General features: G+C 43.6%; 1 non-coding gene across 1 annotated transcript; it reads right to left on the reverse strand.

The window, feature by feature from the left end:
• Positions 1-12,977: 12,977 nt before the first annotated feature.
• LOC123451520 lies at positions 12,978-13,084 on the reverse strand. Its single transcript, XR_006632368.1, has one exon. It is a non-coding gene; the product is annotated as a small nucleolar RNA R71 (small nucleolar RNA).
• Between the last annotated feature and the right edge of the window lie 305 nt (positions 13,085-13,389).

Genomic DNA, 13,389 nt, shown 5'->3' on the forward strand with positions numbered 1-13,389 from the left:
AGTCCTTTTCAGGTACTTCAGAATATTCTTGACCGTCGTCTAGAGATCCACTCCTGGATTACTTTGAAACCTGCCTGCCATACTTATGGCCAAGCTGACGTCGGTCTAGCGCACAACATTGCATACATGATAGAACCTATGGTTGAAGCATAGGGGACAGAACTCATTTGTTCTCTATCTTCCGCAGTTGCTGGGCACCGAGTCTTACTAAATTTTATACCTTGTAACACTCGCAAGAACCCCTTCTTGGACTGTTCCATTTTGAACTTCTTCAAAACTTTATCAAGGTATGTGCTTTGTGAAAGTCCTATCAGGCGTCTCGATCTATCCCTATAGATCTTAATGCCTAGAATGTAAGAAGCTTCTCCTAGGTCCTTCATAGAGAAACTTTTATTCAAGTAATCCTTTACGCTCTCCAAAAACTCCACGTTGTTTCCAATCAGCAATATGTCATCCACATATAATATTAGAAACGCCACAGAGCTCCCACTCACTTTCTTGTAAATACAAGATTCTCCAACCACTTGTATAAACCCAAATGCTTTGATCACCTCATCAAAGCGTTTATTCCAACTCCGAGATGCTTGCACCAGTCCATAAATGGATCGCTGGAGCTTGCCTACTTTTTTACCATTCTTTGGATCGACAAAACCTTCGGGTTGCATCATATACAACTCTTCCTTCAGAAAACCGTTAAGGAACGCCATTTTGACATCCATCTGCCAGATTTCATAATCAAAAAATGCAGCTATTGATAACATGATTCGGACGGACTTAAGCATCACTACCTGTGAGAATGTCTCATCGTAGTCAACTCCTTGAACTTGTGAAAACCCTTTGCCACAAGTCGAGCTTTATAAACGGTCACATTACCGCCTGCGTCCGTCTTCTTCTTAAAGATCCATTTGTTCTGAATAGCCTTGCAGCCTTCAGGTAATCCTTCCAAAGTCCACACTTTGTTTTCATACATAGATCCTATCTCGAACTTCGTGGCCTCCAGCCATTTGTTGGAATCCGGGCCCACCATTGCTTCTTCATAATTCGAAGGTTCATTGTTGTCCAACAACATGATTGATAAGACAAGATTACCGTACCACTCAGGAGTAGTACGTGATCTTGTCGACCTGCGAGGTCCGATAGGAACTTGATCCGAAGTTTCATGATCGTCATCATTAACTTCCTCCTCAACCGGTGTCGCTTCGACAGAGGTTTCCCCCTGCCCTCCGCCACCATCTAGAGGGATTAGAGGTTCGACAACCTCATCAAGTTCTATCTTCCTCCCACTCAATTCTTTCGAGAGAAACTCCTTCTCAAGAAAAGCTCCGTTCTTAGCAACAAACACTTTGCCCTCGGATTTGAGATAGAAGGTGTACCCAACTGTCTCCTTTGGGTAACCTATGAAGACGCACTTTTCCGCTTTGGGTTCCAGCTTTTCAGGCTGAAGCTTTTTTAAATAAGCATCACATCCCCAAACTTTAAGAAATGACAACTTTGGTCTTTTGCCATACCACAGCTCGTATGGTGTCGTATCAACGGATTTTGATGGTGCCATATTTAAAGTGAATGCAGCTGTCTCTAATGCATAACCCCAAAACAATAACGGCAAATCGGTAAGAGACATCATAGATCGCATCATTTCTAACAAAGTACGATTACGACGTTCGGACATACCATTACACTGTGGTGTTCCAGGCGGTGTCAAATGTGAAACAATTCCACATTGTCTTAAGTGAGCACCAAACTTGAAACTCAGATACTCACCCCCACGATCAGAACGTAGTAACTTGATCTTCTTGTTATGATGATTTTCAACTTCACTCTGAAATTGCTTGAATTTCTCAAACGTTTCAGACTTGTGCTTCATCAAGTTGATATATCCATACCTACTCAAATCGTCAGTGGAGGTGAGAAAATAACGATATCCGTCGCGCGCCTCCACACTCATTGGACTGTACACATCGGTATATATGATTTCCAACAAGTCACTTGCACGCTCCATTGTTCCGGAGAACAGAGTCTTAGTCATTTTGCCCATGAGGCATGGTTCGCACGTGTTAAGTGATTCAAAATCAAGTGACTCCAAAAGCCCATCGGAATGGAGTTTCTTCATGCGCGTTACACCAATATGACCTAAGCGACAGTGCCACAAAAACATGGCGCTATCATTGTTAACTCTACATCTTTTGGTCTCAATATTATGGATATGTGTATCATTGCTATCAAGATTCAATATGAACAATCCTCTCACAATGGGTGCATGACCATAAAAGATATTACTCACAGAAATAGAACAACCATTATTCTCTTGCTTAAACGAGTAACCTTCTCGCAATAAACAAGATCCAGATATAATGTTCATGCTTAACGCGGGCACTAAATGACAATTATTTAAGTTCATAACTAATCCTGATGGTAACTGAAGTGAGACTGTGCCAACGGGGATTGCATCAACCTTGGAACCATTTCCCACGCGCATCGTCACTTCATCCTTCGCCAGCCTTCGTTTATTCCGCAGTTTCTACTTTGAGGTGCAAATATGAGCAACAGAACCGGTATCAAATACCCAGACACTACTACGAGAGTTGGTTAAGTACACATCAATAACATGTATATCAAATATACCTGACTTTTCCTTGGCTGCCTTCTTATCACCAAATACTTGGGGAAGTTGCGCTTCTAGTGACCCATTCCCTTGCAATAATAACACTCTGTTTCAGGCTTAGGTCTAGCCTCGGGTTTTTTCGTCGGATTGGCAACAGGCTTGCCGCTCTTCTTGGAGTTACCCTTCTTGCCTTTGCCGTTTCTCTTGAAACCAGTGGTCTTATTGACCATCAACACTTGATGCTCTTTTCGGAGTTCTGACTCTGCGACTTTCAGCATCGCGAGTAACTCGCCGGGTGACTTGTTCATCCCTTGCATGTTATAGTTCAACACAAAGCTCTTATAGCTAGGTGGGAGTGATTGAAGAATTATGTCAGTGATAGCCTCTTGCGGGAGTTCAATCCCCGGCTCAACTAGACGGTTTGAGTACCCAAACATTTTGAGCACATGTTCACTGACAGACGAATTCTCCTCCATCTTGCAAGCATAGAATTTATCGGAGGTCTCATACCTCTCGATCTGGGCGTTCTTCTGAAAGATAAACGTCAACTCCTGGAACATCTCATATGCTCCATGACGCTCAAAGCGACGTTGAAGTCCCGGTTCCAATCCATACAAGATTGCACATTGAACTACTGAGTAGTCCTCCTTACGTGTTAACCAGGCGTTCAAAACATCTTGGCTAGACATAGCGGGTGGTTCATCTCCTAGCGCAGCATTAAGGACATAATCCTTCTTCCCAGCTTGCAGGAGCAGCTTTAGATTACGAGCCCAGTCTACAAAGTTGCTTCCATCATCTTTCAACTTAGCTTTCTCTAGAAACGTATTAAAATTCAGGGTTGCTACTGCATGAGTCATTGATCTACAACACAAATATTGCAAAGTGGACTTAGACTATGTTTAAGATAATTAGAGTTTAACTAATCAAATTACTGATAAACTCCCACTCAAAAAGTACATCTCTCTAGTCATTTGAGTGGTACATGATCCAAATCCACTAACTCAAGTTCGGTTATCACGTGAGTTGAGAATAGTTTCAGTGGTAAGCATCTCTATGCTAATCATATCAACTATACGATTCATGCTCGACCTTTCGGTCTCATGTGTTCCGAGGCCATGTCTGCACATGCTAGGCTCGTCAAGTTTAACCCGAGTGTTCCGCGTGTGCAACTGTTTTGCACCCGTTGTATGTGAACGTTGAGTCTATCACACCCGATCATCACGTGGTGTCTCGAAACGACGAACTGTCGCAACGGTGCATAGTCGGGGAGAACACAATTTCATCTTGAAATTTTAGTGAGAGATCGCCTTATAATGCTACCGTCGTTCTAAGAAAAATAAGGTGCATAAAAGGATTAACATCACATGCAATTCATAAGTGACATGATATGGCCATCATCTTGTGCTTCTTGATCTCCATCACCAAAGCACCGGCATGATCTTCTTGTCACCGGCGCCACACCATGATTGCCATCATCGTGCCGCCATCGAGGTTGTCATGCTATCTATGCTATTACTACTAAAGCTACAACCCAGCAATATAGTAAACGCATCTGCAAACACAAACGTTAGTTTAAACACAACCCTATGGCTCATGCCGGTTGTCGTAGCATCGACGTGCAAGTCGATATTAACTATTACAACATGATCATCTCATACATCCAATATATCACATCGCGTCATTGGCCATATCATATCACAAGCACACCCTGCAAAAACAAGTTAGACGCCCTCTAATTTGTTGTTGCATGTGTTACGTGGCTGCTATGGGTATCTAGTATGATCGCATCTTACTTACGCAAAAACCACAACGGAGATGTGCAAATTGCTATTTAACCTCTCTCCAAGGACCGCCTCGGTCAAAACCAATTCAACTAAAGTTGAAGAAACCGACACCCACCAGTCATCTTTATGCAACGAGTTGCATGTCAGTCGATAAACCAGTCTCTCGTAAGCGTACGAGTAATGTCGGTCCTGGCCGCTTCAATCCAACAATACCGCCAAATCGAGAAAAGACTAAGGAGGGCAGCAAATCGAACATCAACGTCCACAAAACCTTTTGTGTTCTACTCGAGATAACATCTACACATGAACCTAGCTCATCATGCCACTGTTGGGGAACGTTGCATGGGAAACTAAAAAATTCCTACGAACAGGAAGACCTATCATGGTGATGTCCATCTACAAGAGGAGATTAGATCTACGTACCCTTGTAGATCGCTAAGCAGGAAGCATTAAGAAACGCGGTTGATGTAGTGGTATAGCTTCGTGATTCAAATCACCGTCGTCCCACGATTCGTTCCGATCTAGCACCGAACGGACGACACCTCCGCGTTCAGCACACATATAACTTGATGATGATCTCATCCTTCTTGATCCAGCAAGAGAGACGGAGAAGTAGATGAGTTCTCCGGTAGTGTGACAGCGCTCCGGTGGTAGTGATGATCTACTCCTACAGGGCTCCACCCGAGCTCCGCAGAAATCTGATCTAGAGGTAAAACTAAGTGGTATAGGTTAGAGTTGCACGAGGCAAAGTTGTGTATCAAAAAGCCCTAAACCATCAATATATATAGGAGTAGGGGAGGGGCTAGCCTTGGGGCTCTGGGGCTGAAGGAGCCCCTTGGTGCGACGGCCGAAGGGAGGAGGTGGACTCCCACCCCAATTCGGTTTGGGGAAAGGAGTCCACTCCTTCCTTCCCACCCCATCTTTCCTTTTTTCCTTTCCTTTGGTGTTTTTCCACTTGTGGCGCCATGGCCCTATTGAGCTGTCATCACCAGCCCAATAAGGGCTGGTGCGCCACCCTAGGGTCACTGGGCTCACTCCCGGGTGGGTGGGGCCCTCCCGGTGAATACCCGAAACCCATTCGTCACTCCCGGTACACTCCCGGTAATGCCCAAAACTTTCCGGTGACCAAATGAAACCATCCTATATATCAATCTTTGTTTCCGGACCATTCCGGAAACCCTCGTGACATGTGTGATCTCATCAAGGACTCCGAACAACATTCGGTAACCACACATATAACTCAACTATACTAAAACATCATCAAACCTTAAGTGTGCAGACCCTACGGGTTCGAGAACTATGTAGACATGACCCGAGACACTCCTCGGTCAATATCCAATAGCAGCACCTGGATGCCCATATTGTATCCTACATATTCTCCGAAGATCTTATCGGTTGAACCTCAGTGCCAAGGATTCATATAATCCCGTATGTCATTCCCTTTGTCCTTCGACATGTTACTTGCCCGAGATTCGATCATCGGTATCCGCATACCTATTTCAATCTCGTTACCGGCAAGTCTCTTTACTCATTCCGTAATACAATATCCCGTGACTTACACTTAGTCACATTGCTTGCAAGGCTTGTGTGTGATGTTGTATTACCGAGTGGCCCCCCAGATACCTCTCCGTCACACGGAGTGATGAATCCCAGTCTTGATCCATACTAACTCAACGGACACCTTCGGAGATACCTATAGAGTACCTTTATAGTCACCCAGTTACGTTGTGACATTTGATACATACAAGGTATTCCTCTGGTGCCAGTGAGTTATATGATCTCATGGTCATAGGAATAAATACTTGACACGCAGAAAACAATAGCAACAAAATGACACGATCACATGCTACGTTCATAATTTGGGTCTAGGCCATCACATGATGCTCTTAATGATGTGATCCAGTTATCAAGTGACAACACTTGCATATAGTCAGAAAACCTTGACTATCCTTGATCAACTAGCTAGCCAACTAGAGGCTTGCTATGGACATTGTTTTGTCTATGTATCCACACATGTATCTATGTTTTCATTCAATACAATTATAGGATGGATAATAAACGATTATCTTGAAACAGGAAATATAATAATAACTATTTTATCATTGCCTCTAGGTCATATTTCCAACATCCTCAACACTCAATCACTCTCTCACAGATTTGGTAGGGGTAGGAGAGATTGATCTTGTGGAAAGCAACTTGGGGAGGCTAGACATCAAGGTTCAAATGGGCAGAATGGAATCTCTTGATCTCAACACATGAGTAGGTGGCTCTCATTCAGAAAAATGGATCTGGCAAGTGTAAGTTTGTTCTGAGTGCTTCCTCTACGAATGAGAGGTAGGTGGAGGGGTATATATAGGCATCCCCCAAGATCCAACCATTACAACATTATTACCCAACTCGGTGACACCTAAATGAATCTCGATGGTACCGAGTTGCACTAAATGTCGCAAGTTTTGAATTCTCGGTGAGACCGATATAGGAATCTCGGTGGTATCGATACGATGACCTAGACCAATTTCCAAATCTCGGTGAGACCAATTTCAAACTCATAAATTCCAATTCTTGAAATCTTGTCAACAAAAAGTTGGTCACTGAATCTCGGTGGCACCGATGTGAAAGTTGGTGGTACCGAGATGGTAGGGTTTGGCATAGGATCTTTCAAGTGTAAAATCGGTAGGGCCAAATGGAAAAACTTGGTGGCACCGATTTTGCTGGTATGGGTTTGGACAGAGATATTGTGGGAGAATGGCTGAGTTTTTTGGTGGCTACCTCTAAGCACTTGGGCAACCAATTCATCATAATACCTCAACGCTGATACGTCTCCAATGTATCTATAATTTTGATTGTTCTATGCTGATATATTATCATTCTAGGCCAATTTATAATATTTTTGAGCACTAACCTATTGACCCAGTGCCTAGTGCCGGTTCCTGTTTTCTACGTGTTTTTTGCTTTGCAGGTTTACCCTACCAAAAAAAGTCCAAAAGCCACGAAACTTTAATATGATTTTTTATGGACTATATGAAGACCTACAAGCATCGGCAGTGGACGAGAAGCCGCACGAGGGAGGCACAAGCCAACAGAGCACGGTGGAGGGCTTGGTCGCCTCCTAATGGCTTGTGCCCCCCATGGATGCCTCCCGACGTCCCTCTCTGGCCTATAAATTCACAAATATTCCAAAAACCCTAAGAGCGCTCCCGAAACACTTTTTCCGCTGCCGCAAGTCTCTATTCCGATGGGAGGCCATCTAAACCTCCGTTCCGGCGATCCGTCGGAGGGGAGATCAATCACGGAGGGCCTCTACATCAACCTTGATGCCCTCACCATGATGTGTGAGTAGTTCACCACAGACCAACAGGTTCGTAGGCAGTACCTAGATGGCAATCTCTCTCTCTTATGATCTTCAATACCATGTCATCGCATCTACGCTTTGATCTATCCGATGTAATCACTATGTATGGTGTGTTTGTTGTGATGCGATGAATTATGGGTTTATGTTCAGATTATTCATGAAAAGTATTTGAGTCGCGTCTGATTATTATGATTCTTAATTGCATGATCATCATAGCTCTGTAATGTTCTCCGATCTATTGAGATAATTTGGCCAACTAGATTAATATTTCTTCAGTGGGAGTGGTGCATTGTAGTAGGTTCAACCTCCCGAATTTGTATATCCCAGTGACAAAAAGGGACAAGATGCGTCTTTGTCTTGCTGCTACTAAGGATAAACCGATGGGGTTTATTCATATTAATTGAGTTTACTTTGTCTACAGCATGTCATTGTTCTCCGAGCATTACTCTGTTTTTACTTAATACGTAGAGAGGCAAGCATAGAAGCGTTCTTGAAGTGGAGTAATAGTAATAGGTGTAGGCAGGAGTCGGCCTATTTGCTTATGGACGTCATGCCTATACACACATGATCATTGCCGTGAAAATCACATAACTATTCGTTGTTCTATCAATTGACCAACAGTAATTTGTTTACCCACCATATGCCTTTGCCATGAGAGATGCCACTAGGGAACACTACGGCCCCGGGGTCTATAAACTTATATATTTACAAACGCTATTGTTACCTTGCTGCAATTATTTGTGTTTCATTTTATTTTGCAATTTACAATCATGAACAATTATCGACACACCTCATTTTCTTGCAAATAACGAGATTAAGGGGATTGACAACCCTCTTGCCCGCGTTGGGTGCAAGTTGTTTGTTTCTTTGTGTGCAGTCGCTGAAGATGGTTGAGGATTGTTATTCCTATTGGTTCGATAAACCTTGATTTCATAACAGAGGGAAATACTTACCCGCAATGTGCTGCGATAACCCATTCCTCTTCACGGAAAACCCAACACATATCACAATCATCAGGAAGGATTTCTGGTGCCGTTGCCTGGGAATACCATCACCAACTATCAAGTAGCTTCTCACAAATTTTCATTCATTTTTTTATTCTTTTTATTTGCTTTTATATTTAGTTTGTCACATAAAAATTTCAAATACAAAAATATTTACCTTTGCTTGTTGCTAGTTTACTTCGTCGCTTGCTAGTTTACTTGTCTTGCTAGTTGCTTTGCTTGTTCGGTCACCATGTCCCAAGATACTACTAAATTGTGTGACTTCTCAAATACTAATAATAATGATTTTATTAGTACTCATATACCACCCGTGTGACATCCCCGACTTAAACTACAGTAAAACTATGCAAAGGATGCCACGTCACTGTAATTGCTATCGTCAATCTCGTGTTAGTTCAAAATGGTTCGAATTAAAGTTTAAAGTAAAGACACACGATAAAAAATTTCAAGTATAAAAATAAAAGTGTTCGATGTTTGTCAAAAATTACGTGGGGAATTGTCCTTTAAAAATTATTAAATATGAGAGGTATTTATTGCACTGAAATAAAATAAATCTAAAACTATAAATTAAAAAACGGAAATAAAACCAAAAAAAGAAAAGAACAACCCCCCCCCCCACACCAACTGGGCCGCCGACCCACCTAATCTACCCACCAGCCCATTTTGCCTTGGGGTATAAGACCCCCAGGAAACCCTAACCGTCCCACTCCCAGTCCCCATTTCCCACGCGCCGCCACCCCTGGCCCCGAGCGCACTCCCTCCCGCTCGGCCCCCACCCCCTTCCCTCGCCAGATCCCTCTCGCTAGCGCCTCCCTCACCCGTCGCTCCTCCCCCCACGTCGCCCGTTCCCCCTGGACCCCCGCACCTCCCTCTCCCTCGCCCCACCTTAACCGCCGCCACCAGGGCACCACCTCTGCGTCGGCTCCCTCCCGTCGCGCCCCCTGCGCCGGAGTTCTTCTCACGCTACCGCACCTCCCTCTGCGCCCCATCGCTGGAACCGCACCGACTCCAAGTGCACTCCGGCTACTCCGAGCCTTCCCGTCAACGCCAGTGAGCTCCGGGCCCCGACCATCCTATCCTCCTCCCCATCCTGGTTCCATTCCGGCGATCCCCGCCGCGTTCCTACGTCGTTAGACTCCGGTAGGAGGAGGTGGAGATTGCCTCCTCTCTCTTTGTGTTGAGAGTTCCCTGTTAGCACAAAGGTTGGAGATGAGAGAAAGAAGAAAAGAAAAAATGAAATATGTATTATGAATGTATTATATGCATGTATGTATCATGTATGTATGTGTGTATGTATTGGGTATATATGCATGTATGTAGAAAGAATACATTATGTGTATGAATATGTGTATGTGTGTTTTGTGTGTATGTGGCCAATGCCAGTTACGGGTGCGGCCAACACCCCCGCTCCTACTGACAGGGAGGCCCCACACGCACTGTTAAAATATAAAAATAAAATATATGTTTTTATTAAATAAATAAATAGATAGATATATTATTTAATTAATTAGTTAATTAATTAAATATATTATTTAGATAATCTATTAATTAGGATAATGAAATTATCCTATTAGAGTATGACACGTGGGTCCCTCACTAAATTAATCTGATTAATTAATATTAAACCTAATTAAAAACTGAGTCTATGACGCACGGGACCCACTGGTCAGTTGACGAGTCAACTGCTGATGTCAGCGTGACATCATGCTGATGTCATAATTGCATTTAATAAAATTAATTAAATCTGTTTTTAATTCCTAAATATTGAATAAAACTTTAAAATTAATATAAAATAATCCGTAAGTCAGATCATAATATGTTCAACATGAAAGTTGATCAGCGGAACGAGATGAACCTGGATACACGGTCCATTCGTCCGTCACACATCCCTAGCATAACAAACGTGGAAATTTTCCATCGTTTTTCATCTGACCGGTAGTAGCCCGAGACTCAGAAAATATCGTCAGATATTCTTCCGACCCGTCTATGACGGATGTTCCCGCGTTAGATCATGTCTAGCGTGCATATTGCCATGTCATGCTTAGTGTTGCACCTGTTGCTGTTATTTATTGTTTCTCCCCCTCTTCTTACCGGTAGACCCCGAGACTGACGCTGCTGCCGGGTACATCTACGACCCTACCGACCAGCCTTTGCCGCAGAGCAACAGGGCAAGCAAACCCCCTTGATCATTCCTATATCGCCTATTCTTTCTCCCTCATGCTTGCATTAGAATTTTGCTACTGTTGTAGGTAGATCCTATATCTGATGCATAGCTTGATTTTGTTAAACTGCTACTTTCAGTACATGTACCTTTAAACTATTTAGTATAGGTGGAGCAGTCTTCCCCCTGACCCCGTAGTCTAGTTGCCCCGCCTTGCTTTCAAATCTCGATCCTTGATCGACGAGCCAGACCCGGCACAACACTTACACCCCCTTAGTTGTGCGACGCTACAGAGATAATATCGGGTATCGAGGGTGACACCTCGCTAAGTAATCCTGATGATATCACTGTAGTACAACTAGTCGGTCGTGGTTATCGAGGGTGACTTCTATTTCACCATTCCCGACGATGCCTGTGTCGTGCAACCCCTCAAGTGTGGGACCCCCAAGGGCGATTCCTCTAAGTCGACCTTGACGGATACATCGTTCGGAATCCAACGAGGGTGATACCTCGGATTCCCCCCGATGTTACAACCACACAGTTACTCGACCATGTTACTGGGATCATTGGTGATTAGTTGTTAGGCGGGTGGATTTCCCGCATGTTTGTGTCGATGGCCTAATTAAAATGATAATGGATTTGGGTATTTGATCTGGGTTGGTTGGAAGGCCTTATTACGCACTAACCGTCTGCGTGGGAAGAATTATGGGTACTCGACGTCGCGGTATCAACCGAAGCTCTTAAAACGTCAGCGATGTAGCGGCGCGCGCCCCAGTGGTCCCGAGATGCATCGCGCTTGTGATTAAGGGGTGCTAGGGCTGACATCGGCCGCCCTCGCATTGTGTAAGAGCGCGGAGGGCAAGTGGGCCAACGACCCATTTGTGCTTAGGAGTTAGACTGGCGGGCTGGCCTCTCTACTGAGCTTAGGTGGGGCTACGACATGTCTATATTCCGAGGCCGGGCAAGACCCAGAAAAGTGTGTCCGGCCAGAGTGTTATCGAGTGCGTCGGGGAATATGTTGTGCACCCCTGCAGGGAAGAACTTATCTATTCGAATAGCCGCATCCACAGTTACATGACGACTTGGAGTTGTGCCCTGATCTTATACAACTACAATTGTTAATTAACTGGAATTAGTTGCCCCAGGATTGCTTCCTCGCAGGGAGTCGAGGAAGGATCTCTGGACGTGACCTCATATTAATATTGCTGCAACAATATGACTATTAATTGTGTTACCTTGCTCTACTCTTGTCTATTGCTGCAAGACCCTGAAGATGCTAGTCTTCGATAGGACTAGGCATAGTTCTGATATAAGTCTTGCGAGTACTTTGGATGAGTACTCACCGTTGCTTTGCTCCCCTTTGTTCCCTTGATCCGTTGCTGCAACCAGATGATGGAGCCCAAGAATGGAGTTTCCCACCGATGCGTGCCAACCTGATGGTGACTTCTTCGTGGAGGCCGCCGAAGACCAGGAGTAGTTAGGAGGTTTCGAGGCAGGAGGCCTCGCCTCGTTTGATTGTGTCTCTTTTGTGCTAGCCTTCTTTAAGGCACCTCATGTTTTAAGTTTGTACTGAGATATTGTTGCTTCCGCTGACTGGTGTGTTTATCGAGCTTCTGTATTCTAGCCCTCGAGGCCCCTGGCTTGTAATATGAAGCTTGTTTTGTTTTATTTGTGTCTCGAGTTGTGTTGTTATATCTTCCCATGAGTCCTTGAGTTTGATCGTACGCATTTGCGTGTATGACTAGCGTACGATTAAATTGAGGGCGTCACAACCTGCCACTAGTGTGGAGGCTTTTGATATCAATGCTGCATTGCTGAATCTTGTGATGAAAGATCAATTTTTAGGAAGTCCTAATGAGGATCCCGCTGCTCATCTTAATACCTTTGTTGAATTATGTGATATGCAAAAGAAAAAGGATATGGATAATGATATTGTGAAATTAATTTTTTTTCCTTTTTGCTAAGAGATAAAGCTAAAGCTTGGTTTTCATCTTTATCTCGTAATAATATTGGAACGTGGGATAAGTGTAAGAATGCTTTCATTACCAAGTATTTTCCTCCTGCTAAGATCATCTCCCTTAGAAATAAAATAATTAATTTTAAACAGCAAAATCATGAGCATGTTGCACAAGCATGGGAGAGATTGAAATTAATGATAAGAAATTGCCCAACTCATGGTTTAAACTTGTGGATGATTATCCAAAATTTCTATGCTGGACTAAACTTTGTGTCTAGAAATCTTCTAGATTCTGCTGTAGGTGGTATCTTCATGGATGTGACCTTAGGAGAGGCCACCAAACTTTTGTACAATATTGTGACAAATTATTCTCAATGGCATACCGAAAGAGCCCCAACTGGTAAGAAGGTAATTTTTGTTGAAGAAATTGCTACTTTGAGTGAAAAAGTGGATGCTCATATGAATATGGTTGCTATTAAAAATACTCATGTTGATCACAATGATATGCCTTTGTATACCATTATTGATC

This window comes from Hordeum vulgare, chromosome 4H (assembly GCF_904849725.1).
Source record: "Hordeum vulgare subsp. vulgare chromosome 4H, MorexV3_pseudomolecules_assembly, whole genome shotgun sequence".
In the NCBI taxonomy this organism is placed as follows: domain Eukaryota; kingdom Viridiplantae; phylum Streptophyta; class Magnoliopsida; order Poales; family Poaceae; genus Hordeum; species Hordeum vulgare.